The 19,326-nt window shown below is 40.3% G+C and overlaps 2 long non-coding RNA genes across 2 annotated transcripts; both read left to right on the top strand.

The window, feature by feature from the left end:
* The first annotated feature begins 1,457 nt into the window (after nt 1-1,457).
* Nucleotides 1,458-7,201, top strand: LOC115007929 (uncharacterized). Its single transcript, XR_003832254.1, has 4 exons — nt 1,458-1,567; nt 3,018-3,044; nt 3,179-3,577; nt 7,008-7,201. It is a non-coding gene; the product is annotated as an uncharacterized LOC115007929 (long non-coding RNA).
* Nucleotides 7,202-7,951: 750 nt separating this feature from the next.
* LOC115007928 (uncharacterized) lies at nt 7,952-10,095 on the top strand. Its single transcript, XR_003832253.1, has 5 exons — nt 7,952-8,077; nt 8,381-8,476; nt 8,798-8,816; nt 9,710-9,887; nt 10,045-10,095. It is a non-coding gene; the product is annotated as an uncharacterized LOC115007928 (long non-coding RNA).
* The last annotated feature ends 9,231 nt before the right edge of the window (nt 10,096-19,326 follow it).

Raw genomic sequence — 19,326 nt, 5'->3', positions numbered from 1 at the left:
GTGTGTCTTTGTCTGTGGACAGATTTTTGTAAAAAGATGCAGTCATGAAACTATACAGATGTGTTGTTGAGATCAAATTTAAGGTTAAGTTCGAAGATGGGCATGGGACCATTGGCGAAGGGACCATTGGCCCTCCTCTTTATGCCCCCCACCTTATGGCCAATTTATCATCAAAAATCTTTACAGGTCTTTAGATACAAAACAAAGTCAAGTTCAAAGATGGGTGTGGTCAAATCGAGCGTGCCATAAGTAGGGGGCTGGGAAGTGGGAAGGGGCCATTGGCCTCCCACTTCAACCCCTTACCCGATTTGGCGTCACAGCTGGAGTAATCCCATCGCAAGATGGTTTCTAGTTGTTTCATGTTATTGACATGAAAACAACCAGCTAAAGTCCTTGTTTCCTATACGGACAATTTAGACATTCTGAAGGGGATATTAGTTGATCAGTGTAATACATTATTCATCTGATTGTCGGACAATAGACTGCTTTTACACTTTGGCATAGTCTTATTTAAGGCTAGGAATAACTCTGACCAGGACATTAAGACTGCTGTTAGTTTGTGGTATGAGGCCCTTATATGAACTTTGAAACACAAACTCTCTAGACCCACAAATGTAAATGACACCTCCCTTTTGTTTGATTAAGAACCAACCAAAGTGTCAAAGTACGGGGCGGAGCAATGAATCCCATGCAGAAGTGCCAAAAATGGCTGTTCCTCGAATGGCCACTTGAGGTTGGCTCCAAAAGCGAGTCAATGTCCACACACCCCCATGTTAAAAGGCCTAACTTTATAGCAGAAATAAACATGTTCGTGTTTGGTCTCTATAGCTAATATCCCTGGAGCCCCCAATTCTTCACCTTCACAACAGCTCTTCAAAACCTATGGGTGAAGTCACAGCGTATATGTCTATGTTTTATACAGTCTATGCAGCCAAAACACATTACATTGACAGAATTGACAGATACAACTGGCGAACAAAATGGCTCTCATTGCTCCCAAGCAGTATGCACACTAGATGATAGTTAACAACATGGAGGTCCCACATACGTCTGTTTGACACAAAGCTACTATCTGTATCTGTATGTTACAAAAAACCTGTATTTGTATCTATGTTCTGATTTTACCTGAAGTGGCCGTGGTTTCTATCGGCAGTTGTAAGAACTCTAGTCTGCTTGACTTCCTTCAATAAATTGTTTTCTACTTCCATTTACTCTCCTCATACATATGTCTATGTTGTCGACAAAATGAAATAATATTTTAACCATATGAATTAGTCAAATAATGACACATAATTTGTATCTGAACCCCCAGTCAGAAAAAGAAAGTCTAAACTGAGTCTCAAGTGCGAAGTGCCAAGTGCATGTGTGTTTCTGTGGCCTGTCTGTCAGGAAAACCACAGCAAGCATCAGAAGTGAGTCACACTGAGAACAAGTTCTGTAAAATTACACTTTCTGTATGTCAAAGTCCACATAGTCAAACACACAAGTGTCGTCGTGAAGGATTCTTGGACATTCACATTATTTAGCTTCATCATGACTGAACACCTGCTGTTAGTCGTCCTCATGTGTAAGTTAACCTCTTGTTTCTTGTTTTATTCGCAAGAGCTAGATTAATATGTAATGTCAGCAGGGGTCACCGACCTTTTGGATACTGAGAGCTACTTTAAGGGAACTGAATACGAATGATACAAACTTCCTGAATAACATAGTTGCACAGTTCACATTTAATGATAATATTATCATTAATAATAATATCATAATGTATATTCATATATGTGAAGATCACATATCAATGTTAATTATTCCTCACAATGATTATTAACAATGATTTACCACACAGATATATTTAAACATACAACATTATTTATGTTCTCAATCTATTTCAATATTTGATAGTCAGTTATCACATCTCTGATATTTTTGTAAATATCTTTATTAACAGTTTTGTGTGAATGAGCGCATTTGTAGCATTTTGTTTAAAATCACACCAGTTATATTTTAGTACAAAATATCACTTCTGTAACATTTTATAGGAAATCATTAACTGTCACATCTTCACATCATATCCTGTTTGTACAAACACTAACTTTGTAACATCAGAGTGGAGATCACATCAGAACCTTTCTTCTCGTCTCTGAACAGTGTTTTCAATAACCATCATTGCACCTTTCAAGACCTCTCCGTCCGAAAAGGCTTTCTTATACTTTATTAAAAATGTGCAGCTCTAAATGAAGCTTCCGATGCTTTCTGTGACTTGTTCACCGGCCTCGTGAGAAGAGATGCTGCTGTCCAAAGCTTTAACTCTCGGCTTGTTCTGCCCGCAGTGCTGCAGGTGGGAGTTAGTTAGTTAGTTAGTTAGTTAGTTAGTTAGCATGGTAGCTTTGTGACACGTACCGAAGTGTCTCCACAATGTGCCGCTTTGCCGTCGCCCCGCAAATGAGACATACACACTTTTCTTTCACTGTTGTAAAAAATTATTCTTCCTCCCAATCATTGTGAAAATAGTTAGTTTTCTTTCGCTTTTCTGCCAAAACGCACCTAGCGCCTCACCGTAGCTGCTCCAGGGAAATGGAGATTTAGTTTGCGCGTGGAACTCTGACCTCAGACAGGGTCCGAGTTTTTATACATAAAACATTTTTGTTTTTTAAATTGTATATTCAATATTTTCATTTTAAAATAAAGAATAATTAAAGTGTTATTGATAAAATAAAGTAAAACAGCAAAACAATTAAATACAAGTTTTATTTTGATCTTGAACATCTTTATTTAGAACATGCCCTGCGGGCGACTCACGTGATCCCTGCGGGCGACTCACGTGATCCCTGCGGGCGACTCACGTGATCCCTGCGGGTGACCAAGTGGCTGCGGGCACTGCGTTGGCTACCCCTGCTTTAATGTATCAGCGTGTTTTATTAAACTTTTACAACAGATTAAAAGAAATACAAGATTAACATTAAGAGTTTACTATTTACTGTTAAATCTGTTCCTCTTGTTAACATGTTTATTTTCTCTGCCAGGTTCCTTTACGGAGATGTAAGCACAAGGTCAGTCTCTGCTAATTTGGCTGTTAACATTTTTCTATATCATACATTAAATCACAGTTTCCCATTAGGAATTGTATTATCTTAATGCAATTATTAATGAAGTGACATAACATGTTTATCTCAATATGTTTTAGCTCTTCTTACACCTACACTGACAGTGAATCCACCGGTGATCTCAGAGACAGACTCAGTCACTCTGCACTGTCAGACTCCATCATCTGTGTCTCAGTGTTATTTCAAAACTATGAGAACAAAACCGGGCAAAGTCTTCCCCTGTCTGAAGACACTGACAGGAACTGAGCTGCTGGAGATGTCACATCAGAGTTCACCTGCTGAGGTTGAGATGACATGTTTTTACACTGTAAAGCTTGGAGAGTCACATTACCCATCTCCACACAGTGACACATCCTCCGTCACCATACACAGTGAAACATCCTCCGTCACCATACACAGTGATACATCCTCCGTCACCAGACACAGTGACACATCCTCCGTCACCATACACAGTGACACATCCTCCGTCACCATACACAGTGACACATCAGGTTTTGAACATCGCCCACTCAGGTTCAATGCCCCCAACCTCCACAGGGATGGCTGAAAAGCTCCGCCGGAGGTGTGAGTTAAAGATCCCCAGGACAGGGGCTTCCTCCAGACGTTCCCAGTTCACCCGCACTACCCGTTTGGGTTTACCAGGTCTGTCCAGAGTCTTCCCCCACCCCTTGATCCAACTCACCACCAGATGGTGATCAGTCGACAGCTCCGCCCCTCCCTTCACCCGAGTGTCCAAAACTTGAGGCCTCAGATCAGATGATACGATTACGAAATCGATCATTGACCTTTGGCCTAGGGTGCTCTGGTACCACGTGCACTTATGAGCATCCTTATGCTCGAACATGGTGTTTGTTATGGCCATTCCATGACTAGCACAGAAGTCCAACAACAAACGACCGTTCGGGTTTAGATCAGGGAGGCCCTTCCTCCCAATCACGCCTCTCCAGGTGTCTCCATCGTTTCCCACGTGTGCGTTGAAGTCTCCCAGCAAGACTACGGAGTCCCCTACTGGAGCCCCCTGCAGGGCTCCATTCAGGGTCTCCAAGAAGGCCGAATACTCAGAACTGCGGTTTGGGGCATCGGCACAAACAACAGTCAGCGTTTTCCCCCCCATAACCCGAAGGCGTAGGGAGGCGACCCTCTCGTCCACCGGGATAAACTCCAACGTAGCGGCGCTCTTTGCGGAGAGTAATACAGTTAATTCATTTGCAAATGTGTACTGTGCTTTTGCCTTCCTCTGTAATGACACACAAAACCTGTTTTCTATTTTTTTCCCATTTAGACCAAAAGTAAACGTCACTGCTTTGCAGGGTGGTTATGATGAAACCTACAGTATCGTCACCTATGAATGCAACACTGGTGAGCTGCTTTTGTTTTCCCAAAGGTTGTTAGACACATTAATCAGCCGCTTGGTGGTGCAGGTTCTGCTGAAGGCTTATAAGTGGCCAGAATGCGAACAGGCATAAATTAAAAAGACATTAAAGGTACATTCTCAGAAAAAATGTTTATTGCAGCGTGTACAGAAACTAAACCCTTTTACTGTAAATGATGATAATTGCATATTGCTGACAAACATTTCCACTAACTGAGGGCAGTTAAGTCATTTCTGTTTCTTTCTTTTCATAGAGTGACAACAGCAGCACCTCCGAGAAGCTACGTCAGCCCTGAGAGAGACCGTGTACAGCACCTCTAAAGTCAATTTGAAATTCAAACGTTGTTTTTCTTGCATCTTTTTCTTGCTTATGTACAAGTTAATTGATCTTAACAGTATTTACATCATTACCCACAAGAGCAGACGTTAGAATGGTGATATGGCTCAGTTGAACTTTATTGAATTGATAGTTTGGTCAGAACATAACATGTATCAATGCTTTGAATAATAAAATCCATGTACACAATTATTTAAAAAGTCCCTTTCATTTCAGAAGTTGAAGTTCAGGTTCATGTTTATTTATACTGCGCTTTAAAAACATAATTTGTACCAAAGTGCTTTACCCGGAAGGGTTTATTCACACATTTAACTCACATTTACACAAATTCATAAAACTCACAGACACAGAAAACACATTAAAAACCGCCAAACATGATTTAATACAATACAAATGAGAAACCATCACAGAGACATATTTAAGCACAACTGAATGCAAGAAAACAATATTTTTATGATGACATTTTACCAACTAGATGAAATAACACACAGCCTGTTTGGAGATATGAAGTTAAATGGTTGAAGTTTCAGGACAAACATGGAAAAAAACCGACACGTTTACTTTGAGCAGATCATGAACAAAAAAGTGAGCAGTTTAAAAAAAGACTTTTAGTGAAGACACACACACACACACACACACACACACACACACACACACACACACACACACACACACACACACACACACACACACGAGCCTCCAGTGTGGTCGATTCTATCTTAATAACACACATATACTAGGTACTTTAAAAAGGATGTGAGGTTTGTGTATCTGACGTGAATAATTCCGATGCTAGCTGTGGTTTTCATGAGAGCAAGTTTTTCGAAATGTCACTTAGGTAAAGTGAAAGTTCACACATTGAGACACACAAGTATCATCTTTTGAGGACCGTGGACAGCCTCAGCTTCATCATGGCAGGACGCCTGCTGTTTGTCTTCCTCATGTGTAAGTTAAACCTCCTATATATTTATTCACTATTGATGTAAATGATTACAAACCAATGCAGGCAAGCAAATTAGTTATTAGTTATTAATATTTTAGTATATACATACTCACATATATATATACATACAGCAATCGTCAAATATGAGTTGGACAATATCGTCAAAGATCCTTAGTTTCCACCTCTGGTTGACAGAGTTACACGGTGGTGGAGTTTTAATCCTTCTACATGTTGTTGAAGTCATTAATTAGTTATTATTACATCTATTTACTTTGTTAACATGTTGTATTTCCAACAGATTCCTTTCGCGAGATTCAAGCCCAAGGTCAGACTCTGATCGATTATCTTTCATGTCCAGTTGTTTTCACTGTGGGACGTTTATTACAGTCTGTTATTCATTTTGACTATTTTTACAAACTGTTGGGTTGTACAATAGATTTTCCCCCTTTCCTCTAAAATCAACATTCCCCATTAAGAATATTACCATAGTAATTTAATTATTTAGTATTTGATATCATTTGTTTTCATTATCTTTATGCAGCTGTTAAGTATGTGATATAACATACTGCATGTCTACCTCTAAATTTTCAGCTCTTACACCTACACTGACAGTGAATCCACCGGTGATCTCAGAGACAGACTCAGTCACTCTGGACTGTCAGACTCCATCATCTGTTCCTGTGTCTCAGTGTTATTTCTACACTAGAGGAACTGACAGAGTCTTCTCTTGTCTGAAGACACTGACAGGAACTGAGCTGCTGGAGATGTCACGTCAGAGTTCACCTGCTGTGGTTAAAGTGACATGTTATTACACTGTAAAGCTTGGAGACATAAATTCTCCATCTCCACACAGTGACACATCCTCCGTCACCATACACAGTGAGCGACTGCTTTTCTCATTCTTTGATTATATCATATTTCATTTGTTTTAGAGAGAGTGACAAGTAGAAACTCAATGATTCAACAACCTCCACTCCAATTATAATGTCACCTGTGGGATGAAATGTTACATTCAGCATCTTTACAGTTTTCTCAGTTTGATAAATTGCTTTTTGTTGTCAGATTCTGCTTCATTCAGAGTCATGATCTTTTTTTACAGTGTAACTTACACTCACCTAAGATGACATATAATTATCATTATGAAGCATGAGGATGAATGTTAATTTCTAAAACTGTTGTGTGACAGTATGGCAGGATGCTGGTATGCAGATGATGGTATATCGTATTTAATGACTTTTCATTTATCTTGTATTTTAGCTCTAAAACCTGAGATGAGTCTTCAGCATTTTCCTGGTGAATACGTTATCATGACCTGCACTCTGCCTGGATCTGCTCATGAAGATACGAGATGTAACCTTTACTTTGGAGAAGAAAGGGATCCATCTCTAACAACAACCATCTGGAAGCAAAGGACCTCAAAGAATCAGAGGTTCTGCCAGTTTACTGTCACAATTTCTGATTTGCTTCATTTTCCTCAAAGAAGCGTCACCAGCTGTGATTACAGTTTGGGAAGTGAACCAAACTCTTTGTCTCCTCGTAGTGATGGATACAGCTTGACTGGTAAGTCAGAGAAGACACGAAACATCACAAAGTATTTCTCCACATTTGAGTCTATTGCATGTTATTTGAAATGTTTAAATATGACACTGTGACATCACACTTCGAATCAAGTGAATTGGCCAATAAAAGGAATTTGACTCGTAGTTGGACGCTCTCATTATCACAATTTCAGTTCAGTTTAATGTTTTTCAGACTGTGAGTCTATATTAAAAAAGGATTCAATTTAAAATATAAATCACTTTATGTATGTATTAGTATTTTGAGTATTCTGAAACATATTGTTCTTCATTGACCAGGTCAGAATGTTGGATCCAGCAACACTGGTAGTTTTATCTCTACTTCTATCACACCAGTGAAACCAACGTCAGGTGACACAAATACTCATAATAATAATTTAAACTGACTTTTAAATATTTTTTTCTTTAAGACATTTTATTCCCTTATATTGAATTAGATAATATGGAAATTAAAAATTAAAACAAGGATTCGAGAAATGCAGCTATGATTTTTTAAAACCTTATAGAAAATGTTGAAATATGTAATTTGAATATTTATTTCATATTTTCACTGCCAAAACTCATCTGGCTTCAGGAGACAATATTACAACTGCAATTCTTATGAGTGCATCATAAATGACGCAAAAGATGCATTTTCTCTGAATGTTTTTAATATTTCTCACTAATTATGTATTACAGTTGGTCAGACACCTCATAAATCTAGCACTAAAGCTGGCTTGCTCCATGTAACCCCAATTGATCCACCAACAGGTGTGCAAAGCGCATGTATTACTTACACATACTGCATATTATTAAAATGATAAATTCCATTTAGAATTGTATGTTTCTTCTGGTGTTTGAGCACTGAGTATTGCTCTGCAGAGTCACAGTAAAGAAACCTGTTTTGCATCATTATGATCCTGAATTAAATGATTTTTCATGTTCACAACTTCCTTCACATGTTACATTTATATCAGTTATATTAGTGTGCCATGCACTGGAAGACATCCAGGTACACAATCTTTCTGCTTTGGTGTTAAAAGTGAAACTGACCTTTGTTTGTGACCTCCACAGCAGAAACATGGACATGGAACTTGGTAGTAGTTGCAGCGTGTCTTGGAGGTCTCATCTTACTGGGCCTAGCACTTCTCTTTACCAAAAGAAGAACTGGTGAGAACTTGATTTGTCTGTCCAGAAAAAAGGATTTTCCCTTCCTGATCGTTTTCAGAGCTCTGAAAGGATCAGGCTGAGATAGCTAATGCCCCTTATTAGAGGGAAGATAGAAAGGAAGATAAATCTTAGTTTTGATCAAAGAGATGAAATACCACATAAGGAGGAAGTTGGTGTTGGAGAGAGAAAATTGTGTTGGCATGAGCGGCTTCGCTGAGTGCTAATCATAGGTGTGAGTTTATATGTCCAATCAGCCAATACACACACAACTGCAGTGCTCTGCCTTAACTAACACTATGCTTCTCTCTCAATTTATTTCAGAAAGATGTTCTAGCAAAAGGTAATATTATTATTATTATTATTTATTTTTTACAGAAGTTCAGCTTATTCACTTCAAGTAGCTGCCAAGTGCTGCTACTAAGCAGAACCACTGCAGCATTAGTTGTTAAATCAGTGGAGAGAGCTCATTCCTCTTCTCCAGTTTCCCCATTAAACCCTTGGCTTTGAAGGGCCAGTGTGTAGTATTTAGGGGGATCTATTAGCAGAAATATAATATAATATTCATAACTATGTTGTCATTGGTGTATAATCACCTGAAACTAAGAATCGTTGTGTTTTCGTTAGCTTAGAATAAGCTCTACATATCTACATAGGGAGCGGGTCCTCTTCCAGTCTGCCATGTTTCTACAGTAACCCAGATGGACAAAAAGAAAACCTCTGGCTCTAGATAGGGCCTTTCGTGTTTTTACGATACATGAAGGCCACCCTAGTTCTCTGACACGCTTGCCTGTAGCTGCCTGTATTTCATTGCTCTTAAAGTAGTGCTGTGGTGCCTCTGAGCGTCACCACGGTATTACAATCTGCAGGTCGCTATCACAGTCTTGTGAAGGGAGTGGTATTCAGTTGGTTGCAACCGCAATGCTAGATGCCACTAAATCCTTCACACTGTCCCTTTAAAGTAGTGGCAACTTAAGTCTTAGAGGTATTTGGAGAAGGATATACTGTATATCCCTCTTGACATAATGTTTTAGTGTCCTACTGTGCATTCTGGTCCTTGTGTAATGAGGACATGTTGTTGTAAATTAGAGTTTCGCTACAAACACACAGTGCATCTGGTCCTTGTGCATAAATATATATTGCAATTCTAATGTGATGCCCATCAAAGAAACTAAACTAAACTACATTCAATTCAATTCTGTTTGTTAACACTTGTTTCTCTTTATTTCTGTATAGGACACAAGCTGATGCCACTGGTAATGTACACATGTAGCAGTCAGGAAACATCACTGTATTATTCATCCAAACAGTAGACAACAATTATATTTTGGTCTTCTTGTGTATTGAGGTGTGTTTTTTACCTTCTGTTGCAGATGACTTAATGTGCATGAGAGAGCTTAACCATGGAGGATCGGTAATTAAAAAATGTTTTCTCTGTCAGATGTAGCTATCATTCACATCACCTAAAATAATCGAACATTTAAATAGCAGGGCTCCTCAAGGTTAATTAATGTGTAACGTTATTCGTGAATTCCTCTCACTTCCTCTCCCTTTTTTCCTGTTATCTTAAGTTACCTGCCGGTAATGATGAAGCGTACAGTGTGATTACCTCAGTACCTGCTGCTGACTGTCCTACTGGTGAGCTATAACTATATAATTCAATAAGAACCATCAACAAACATCAATTTAGTTAATAACACAAAAATGGGCTTTTGTTTCCATAATATTTTTACTGACCTTGATACATGCAGATATTTAATCACCCAAGACTTATTACAGATAGATCAGGTGGACTATGCTGTAGGCTTGTTTCAGACCGTACAGTAAAATGCCAAACTTGACTGAAAACAATCATCTTATTGTGTCGTTCTCTCTTATTTTTGCAGGTTTGGATAAATCGAAAATGCAAGAGTCTCAAAATGAAGACGTAAGTGAGATATGAGGCAATGTTGAAAATGTTTGCTACATAGGTTTATAGATGCTAATGACTATAAGAGCTCTTACAGTTGGTTTCTTTCTTCTTTAGTCTGACATATACCATGTGTACTCCACCATCTCTGAGGAGCCACCTCCATCAGCCCTGAAGGACATGGTGTACAGCACCCTGCAGGCACATTGAAACAAAAACATTTTAATACTGTATAGAGAAACAGAACGCAGACAGCCTTACGAACTGTTTCAAATGATGTGTCATTTTTAAACTTGTCCTTTATAGTGTAACTTATGATCTAGGGAGGAAAATTGATGTATCTGCCATGAATGAACAAATTCTTAGCTGGATGGCTTTTTATCTGTCAGAGAGGGACCAGCAGGTTGGGTAGGGTGTTACTTCTCTGAGCCTTTGCCCGTCACTTGCGGAGTGCCACAAGGCAGTGTCCTGAGCCCCCTTCTGTTTTAACGCTGGTTTTGTTTTCAGTTTGTGAGTCTGTGTGTGTGTCTTTGTCTGTGGACAGATTTTTGTAAAAAGATGCAGTCATGAAACTATACAGATGTGTTGTTGAGATCAAATTTAAGGTTAAGTTCGAAGATGGGCATGGGACCATTGGCGAAGGGACCATTGGCCCTCCACTTTATGCCCCCACCTTATGGCCAATTTATCATCAAAAACCTTTACAGGTCTTAAATTGAGATTTAAAAAAAAGTCAAGTTCAAAGATGGGTGTGGTCCAAGCGGGAGTGCCATAAGTAGGGGGCTGGGAAGTGGGAAGGGGCTATTGGTCTTCCACTTCAGCCCCTTACCCGATTTGGCGTCACAGCTGGAGTAATCCCATCGCAAGATGGTTTCTAGTTGTTTCATGTTATTGACATGAAAACAACCAGCTAAAGTTCTTGTTTCCTATACGGACAATTTAAACATTCTGAAGGGGATATTAGTTGATCAGTGTAATACATTATTCATCTGATTGTCGGACAATAGACTGCTTTTACACTTTGGCATAGTCTTATTTAAGGCTAGGAAGAACTCTGACCAGGACATTAAGACTGCTGTTAGTTTGTGGTATGAGGCCCTTATATAAACTTTGAAACACAAACTCTCTAGACCCACAAATGCAAATGACACCTCCCTTTTGTTTGATTAAGAACCAACCAAAGTGTCAAAGTACGGGGCGGAGCAGTGAATCCCATGCAGAAGTGCCAAAAATAGCTGTTCCTCGAATGGCCACTTGAGTTTGGCTCCAAAAGCGAGTCAATGTCCACACACCCCCATGTTAAAAGGCCTAACTTTATAGCAGAAATAAACATGTTCGTGTTCGGTCTCTATAGCTAATATCCCTGGAGCCCCCAATTTTTCACCTTCACAACAGCTCTTCAAAACCTATGGGTGAAGTCACAGCGTATATGTCTATGTTTTATACAGTCTATGCAGCCAAAACACATTACATTGACAGAATTGACAGATACAACTGCCGAACAAAATGGCTCTCATTGCTCCCAAGCAGTATGCACACTAGATGATAGTTAACAACATGGAGGTCCCACATACGTCTGTTTGACACAAAGCTACTATCTGTATCTGTATGTTACAAAAACCCTGTATTTGTATCTATGTTCTGATTTTACCTGAAGTGGCCGTGGTTTCTATCGGCAGTTGTAAGAACTCTAGTCTGCTTGACTTCCTTCAATAAATTGTTTTCTACTTCCATTTACTCTCCTCATACATATGTCTATGTTGTCGACAAAATGAAATAATATTTTAACCATATGAATTAGTCAAATAATAACACATAATTTGTATCTGAACCCCCAGTCAGAAAAAGAAAGTCTAAACTGAGTCTCAAGTGCGAAGTGCCAAGTGCATGTGTGTTTCTGTGGCCTGTCTGTCAGGAAAACCACAGCAAGCATCAGAAGTGAGTCACACTGAGAACAAGTTCTGTAAAATGACACTTTCTGTATGTCAAAGTCCACATAGTCAAACACACAAGTGTCGTCGTGAAGGATTCTTGGACATTCACATTATTTAGCTTCATCATGACTGAACACCTGCTGTTAGTCGTCCTCATGTGTAAGTTAAACCTCTTGTTTCTTTCATTGTACCCAATACACTAATACAACTACATGATATTTTATTTGCAAGAGCCAGATTAATATGTAATGTCAGCCTTTAATGTATCAGCGTGTTTTATTAAACTTTTACATCAGATTGAAAGAAATACAAGATTAACGTTAAGAGTTTACTATTTACTGTTAAATCTGTTCCTCTTGTTAACATGTTTATTTTCTCTGCCAGGTTCCTTTACGGAGATGAAAGCACAAGGTCAGTCTCTGCTAATTTGGCTGTTAAAATCTCTATTTTCTATACCATACATTAAATCACAGTTTCCCATTAGGAATTGTATTATCTCAATGCAATTATTAATGAAGTGACATAACATGTTTATCTCAATATTTTTTAGCTCTTCTTCCACCTAAACTGACAGTGAATCCACCGGTGATCTCAGAGACAGACTCAGTCACTCTGCACTGTCAGACTCCATCATCTGTTCCTGTGTCTCAGTGTTATTTCAAAACTATGAGAACAAAACGGGGCAAAGTCTTCCCCTGTCTGAAGACACTGACAGGAACTGAGCTGCTGGAGATGTCACATCAGAGTTCACCTGCTGAGGTTAAAGTGACATGTTTTTATCTTCACGCGACTCAATCTCTAGAGAGTAACATATCCTCCATCATCATTCGAAGTGAGTGAACACTGCTGCTACAGACATATATTATGATGTTATGCTACAGTATGAGCACAAACAACAAAGTGTCTCTTAACATGGTGGTTGGGTTTTCAAAAGAAGAGATAGTTGATTTAGAATGGACATCATTATACATTTAAATCAGAATTAATTTAAACAAATAACATTTTCAGTTATCTAATCCAAGATATATTTAAATTTTCAGCTCTTCTTCCACCTACACTGACAGTGAATCCACCGGTGATCTCAGAGACAGACTCAGTCACTCTGCACTGTCAGACTCCATCATCTGTTCCTGTGTCTCAGTGTCATTTCTACACTTTAAGTGGAGAAACTGTCAAAGACTTCTCTTGTCTGAAGACACTGACAGGAACTGAGCTGCTGGAGATGTCACATCAGAGTTCACCTGCTGAGGTTGAGATGACATGTTTTTACACTGTAAAGCTTGGAGAGTCACATTACCTATCTCCACACAGTGACACATCCTCCGTCACCATACACAGTGACACATCCTCCGTCACCATACACAGTGAGCGACTGTTTCTCCCACCTGCTAATATAATATATCCTGATACAGTATCAGCACAAGAAAAGTGGCATGGTCTAATATTTCAGGTGTGAATTTGTTTTTAGGGCTTACAAACCAAAACAAATAGAGCAACAACTAATGGGGATTTAACAACCCCCATTAGTTTCTTTTTGTTTGATAATTTCTTCACTTTGTAATATTAGTTACTGATTGACGATGATTTGATTACACTTTATTTGTATTAGATATACACATACAAACGCACATCAGATGAAACATTATTATGTTATTTAGTTGTTAAACATGATGTGTGTGCCAACATTTAGCACCACGACAGGTACGACACACTACACATCTAAAAAGATATCCAGAAAATCACCGTATTATCTTTTCATTAGATTTTTGACTTTACTGAAATTTAGAGTTAATCATAAAATGTGAATGCTTTCAATTGAATATTTTGAAAAGTACTTTAGTTTATTCAGCAGGTCAGACTGTGGGTTCGCCAAGTGACACTGGTAGTTCTGCCTCTACTTTCCTAACGTCAGTGAAACCAGAAACAGGTGATATAATTAATCAAGTTCTCAATAATTCACACTGACTTTTCAGAAATGTTTTGGATATTTGTCATTTTTCATGTCAACGTGTTTGTGTCTTCAATAAGTGCTATATCTCTCACAGCTGCAGAAAGTTGGACCTCTGCTGACACAACTCTTTTCCAACCAGCATCCGGTGAAAATATAACAGGTAGTCAAATACTAAAATTCTTTTCTGTGGTTGTTTATAAATGCTTTCCACTGTGTACTTTTTCAATCCTGCTGTTTCAGGTGATATTACATATATAAATATATATATTATATATTCTAAAACTTAGAATGCCAACTGTGAGAGATTCACTGGACAGTAAGATGAGAAACTGTTGGATCACAGAAAACCACATGATAATAGGAAATAATATGACAATAGGGTAGGAAGGAAGAGCTGGTTGATCAGGGCTGGTTCAGCTGTGAGGACCTAGATCACATCCAGGGAGGCAGGTACTATAGGGACCTCTGGTGGATCAACACGATAACACACAAGTTACGAGCAGTGAGTAAAAACACATCTGCAGTTGTAACAATCCCTAAATACTCAGTTTACTTTGCTTTGTTCACAAGTATATAACAATAAAAATAATGAGATAAATATTAGCTGAAGTATATTTTATAACAGCAGGGCCTTACCAATAGTAAAAAAAAGCGATTATTAATCTATATCTAGTTTCGATGTTGGTACTGATTTGATATTTTACTAAAAAAAGAATACAGCACAGTCTTTGTGACGGAATATTTCCTCTAGCATCTTCCTCCTGATACGTTTCAGAGTTTTTGTCATACTTGTAAATCCCAGAGAGCAGAAGGAAGTTCATTTCCTCAAACATGTTGATATTATGGGATGTACAGTATGTCCTTGATGTTAACACTGTGGGCCGGCGAGTGTAAATGGGCTCTTCTCTTAATGCAGAGAAGATGACGTTGATGATTGGAGCAGTCGTGACTGTGGGAGTCGTCTTGCTCGGATTGACACTTCTCTTTACTAAACGCAGGATTGGTAAGAATTAAAAAATATTAAACATGCAGGCATGCAAAGACCTAGCTGCAGTTGTAGGAAATATTTCATATTTATTTGAATTACGTAGCAAGTAAGTAAGTAAACCTTATTTATAAAGCTCCTTTCAAATCCAGTGCTACACGGTACAGCACCTTGTGCAAACATTGAAGAACAAAAAGTTAAAAACTTGAGATTAACGACATTTGAAATGATTTTCTAGAAGCAAAATGTAAAAGAATGTATCCAGTACCAGTTTTATTAGGGATCATTGAAGCTTTCTGATATCAATAATCACTGGTTTATTTATTTTTTTCATTTTCTAGAAAATTGTGCTTCCAAGAGGTAAGAAATCATATTTTTCAATGATTATCAGGTAAACCTGAGTGAGTCCAGGATGCATCTTCTTTTCCATGGTTGCTCTGGTTCAGCTGCAGCATCAATATGTGTTGACATGAAGGAAACAGCTGATGGTGACAACTGTCAGGTCAGAGAGGCGAATCAGAACCGGAGATTCACTTTTCAGTCACAACATTTAGATCTTTGCGGAGAGTCCATCCATCCATCGTCTACCACTTATCCGGGATCGGGTCGCGGGGGCAGCAGCTCCAGTAAGGAACCCCAATCTTCCCTTCTCCGGGCCACATCCTCCAGCTCCGACTGGGGGATCCTGAGGCGTTCCCAGGCCAGTGAGGAGATATAATCTCTCCACCGAGTCCTGGGTCTTCCCCGGGGTCTCCTCCCAGCTGGACGTGCCTGGAACACCTCCCTAGGGAGGCTCCCAGGTGGCATCCTTACTAGATGCCCGAACCACCTCAACTGGCTCCTTTCAACGTAAAGGAGCAGCGGCTCTACTCCGAGTCTCTCACGGATGGCTGAGCTTCTCACCCTAACTCTAAGGGAGACGCCAGCCACCCGTCTGAGAAAACCACTTTCGGCCGCTTGTACCCGTGATCTCGTTCTTTCGGTCATGACCCAGCCTTCATGACCATAGGTGAGGGTAGGAATGAAGATCGACCGGTATATTGAGAGCTTTGCCTTCTGGCTCAGCTCTCTTTTCGTCACAACGGTGTGGTAAAGTGACTGTAATACCGCCCCCCTGCTCCGATTTGCCGGCCAATCTCTCGCTCCATCGTCCCCTCACTCGCGAACAAGACCCCGAGGTACTTGAACTCCTTCACTTGGGGTAATGGCTCATTCCCTACCAGGAGTAGGCAATCCACCGGTTTCCTGCTGAGAGCCATGGCCTCAGATTTGGAGGTGCTGATCCTCATCCCAACCGCTGCACACTCGGCTGCGAACCGATCCAGTGACTGTTGAAGGTCACAGACCGATGATGCCATAAGGACCACATCATCTGCAAAGAGCAGCGATGAGATCCTCAGGTCACCGAACTGCAACCCCTCTCCTCCACTACTACGCCTCGATATCCTATCCATGAAAATCACGAACAGGATTGGGGATAAAGCGCAGCCCTGGCGGAGGCCAACATTCACTGGAAACGAGTCCGACTTACTGCCGAGTATCCGGACACAACTCTCGCTTTGGGCGTACAGGGATTGGATGGCCCTCAAAAGTGCTCCTTCCAGCGGCCGATAACCTTCTCAGTTGAAGTCAGCAGGGTCCCACCCTTGCTGTACACAGCTTGGATGGTTCCTCGCTTCCCCCTCCTGAGGTGCCGGATGGTTTTCCAGAAGTACCTTGGTGCCGACCGAAAGTCCTTCTCCATAGCTTCTCCAAACTTCTCCCACACCCGCTGCTTTGCCTCTGACACGGCAGAAGCTGCCGCCCTTCTAGTCCTTCGATACCCTGCAACTGTTTCCGGAGTCCTCCCGGATAACATAACCCGGAAGGACTCCTTCTTCAGTCGGATGGCTTCCCTGACCACCGGGGTCCACCACGGTGTTCGAGGGTTACCGCCCCTTGAGGCACCTAAGACCTTGAGACCACAGCTCATCACCGCAGCTTCAGCAATAGAGGTTTTGAATATCGCCCACTCAGGTTCAATGCCCCCAACCTCCACAGGGATGGCTGAAAAGCTCCGCCGGAGGTGTGAGTTAAAGATCCCCAGGACAGGGGCTTCCTCCAGACGTTCCCAGTTCACCCGTTTACCAGGTCTGTCCAGAGTCTTACCCCACCCCTTGATCCAACTCACCACCAGATGGTGATCAGTCGACAGCTCCGCCCCTCTCTTCACCCGAGTGTCCAAAACATGCGGCCTCAGATCAGATGATACGATTACGAAATTGATCATTGACCTTTGGCCTAGGGTGCTCTGGTACCACGTGCACTTATGAGCATCCTTATGTTCGAACATGGTGTTTGTTATGGCCATTCCATGACTAGCACAGAAGTCCAACAACAAACGACCATTCGTGTTTAGATCAGGGAGGCCCTTCCTCCCAATCACGCCTCTCCAGATGTCTCCATCGTTTCCCACGTGTGCGTTGAAGTCTCCCAGCAAGACTACGGAGTCCCCTACTGGAGCCCCCTGCAGGGCTCCATTCAGGGTCTCCAAGAAGGCCGAATACTCAGAACTGCGGTTTGGGGCATCGGCACAAACAACAGTCAGACGTTTTCCCCCCCATAACCCGAAGGCGTAGGGAGGCGACCCTCTCGTCCACCAGGATAAACTCCAATGTAGCGGCGCTCTTTGCGGAGAGTAATACAGTTAATTCATTTGCAAATGTGTACTGTGCTTTTGCCTTCCTCTGTAATGACACACAAAACCTGTTTTCTATTTTTTTCCCATTTAGACCAAGAGTAAACGTCACTGCTTTGCAGGGTGGTTATGATGAAACCTACAGTATCGTCACCTATGAATGCAACACTGGTGAGCTGCTTTTGTTTTCCCAAAGGTTGTTCGACACATTAATCAGCTGCTTGGTGGTGCAGGTTCTGCTGAAGGCTTATAAGTGGCCAGAATGCGAACAGGCATAAATTAAAAAGACATTAAAGGTACATTCTCAGAAAAAATGTTTATTGCAGCGTGACAGAAACTAAACCCTTTTACTGTAAATGATGATCATTGCATATTGCTGACAAACATTTCCACTAACTGAGGGCAGTTAAGTCATTTCTGTTTCTTTCTTTTCATAGAGTGACAACAGCAGCACCTCCGAGAAGCTACATCAGCCCTGAGAGAGACCGTGTACAGCCCTCTAAAGTCAATTTGAAATTCAAACGTTGTTTTTCTTGCATCTTTTTCTTACTTATGTACAAGTTAATTGATCTTAACAGTATTTACATCATTACCCACAAGAGCAGACGTTAGAATGGTGATATGGCTCAGTTGAACTTTATTGAATTGATAGTTTGGTCAGAACATAACATGTATCAATGCTTTGAATAATAAAATCCATGTACACAATTATTTAAAAAGTCCCTTTCATTTCAGAAGTTGAAGTTCAGGTTCATGTTTATTTATACTGCGCTTTAAAAACATAATTTGTACCAAAGTGCTTTACCCTGAAGGGTTTATTCACACATTTACACAAATTCATAAAACTCACAGACACAGAAAACACATTAAAAACCGCCAAACATGATTTAATACAATACAAATGAGAAACCATCACAGAGACATATTTAAGCACAACTGCATGCAAGAAAACAATATTTTTATGATGACATTTTACCAACTAGATGAAATAACACACAGCCTGTTTGGAGATATGAAGTTAAATGGTTGAAGTTTCAGGACAAACATGGAAAAAAAACGACACGTTTACTTCGAGCAGATCATGAACAAAAAAGTGAGCAGTTTAAAAAAAGACTTTTAGTGAAGACACACACACACACACACACACACACACACACAAGCCTCCAGTGTGGTCGATTCTATCTAAGTAACACACATATACTAGGTACTTTAAAAAGGATGTGAGGTTTGTGTATCTGACGTGAATAATTCCGATGCTAGCTGTGGTTTTCATGAGAGCAAGTTTTTCAAAATGTCACTTAGGTAAAGTGAAAGTTCACACATTGAGACACACAAATATCATCTTTTGAGGACCGTGGACAGCCTCAGCTTCATCATGGCAGGACGCCTGCTGTTTG

The sequence above is a fragment of the Cottoperca gobio genome, chromosome 5, assembly GCF_900634415.1.
Source record: "Cottoperca gobio chromosome 5, fCotGob3.1, whole genome shotgun sequence".
Classification (NCBI taxonomy): domain Eukaryota; kingdom Metazoa; phylum Chordata; class Actinopteri; order Perciformes; family Bovichtidae; genus Cottoperca; species Cottoperca gobio.
The sequence above is the reverse complement of the archived record's forward strand: the minus strand, read 5'-3'. Positions and strand labels throughout refer to the sequence as shown.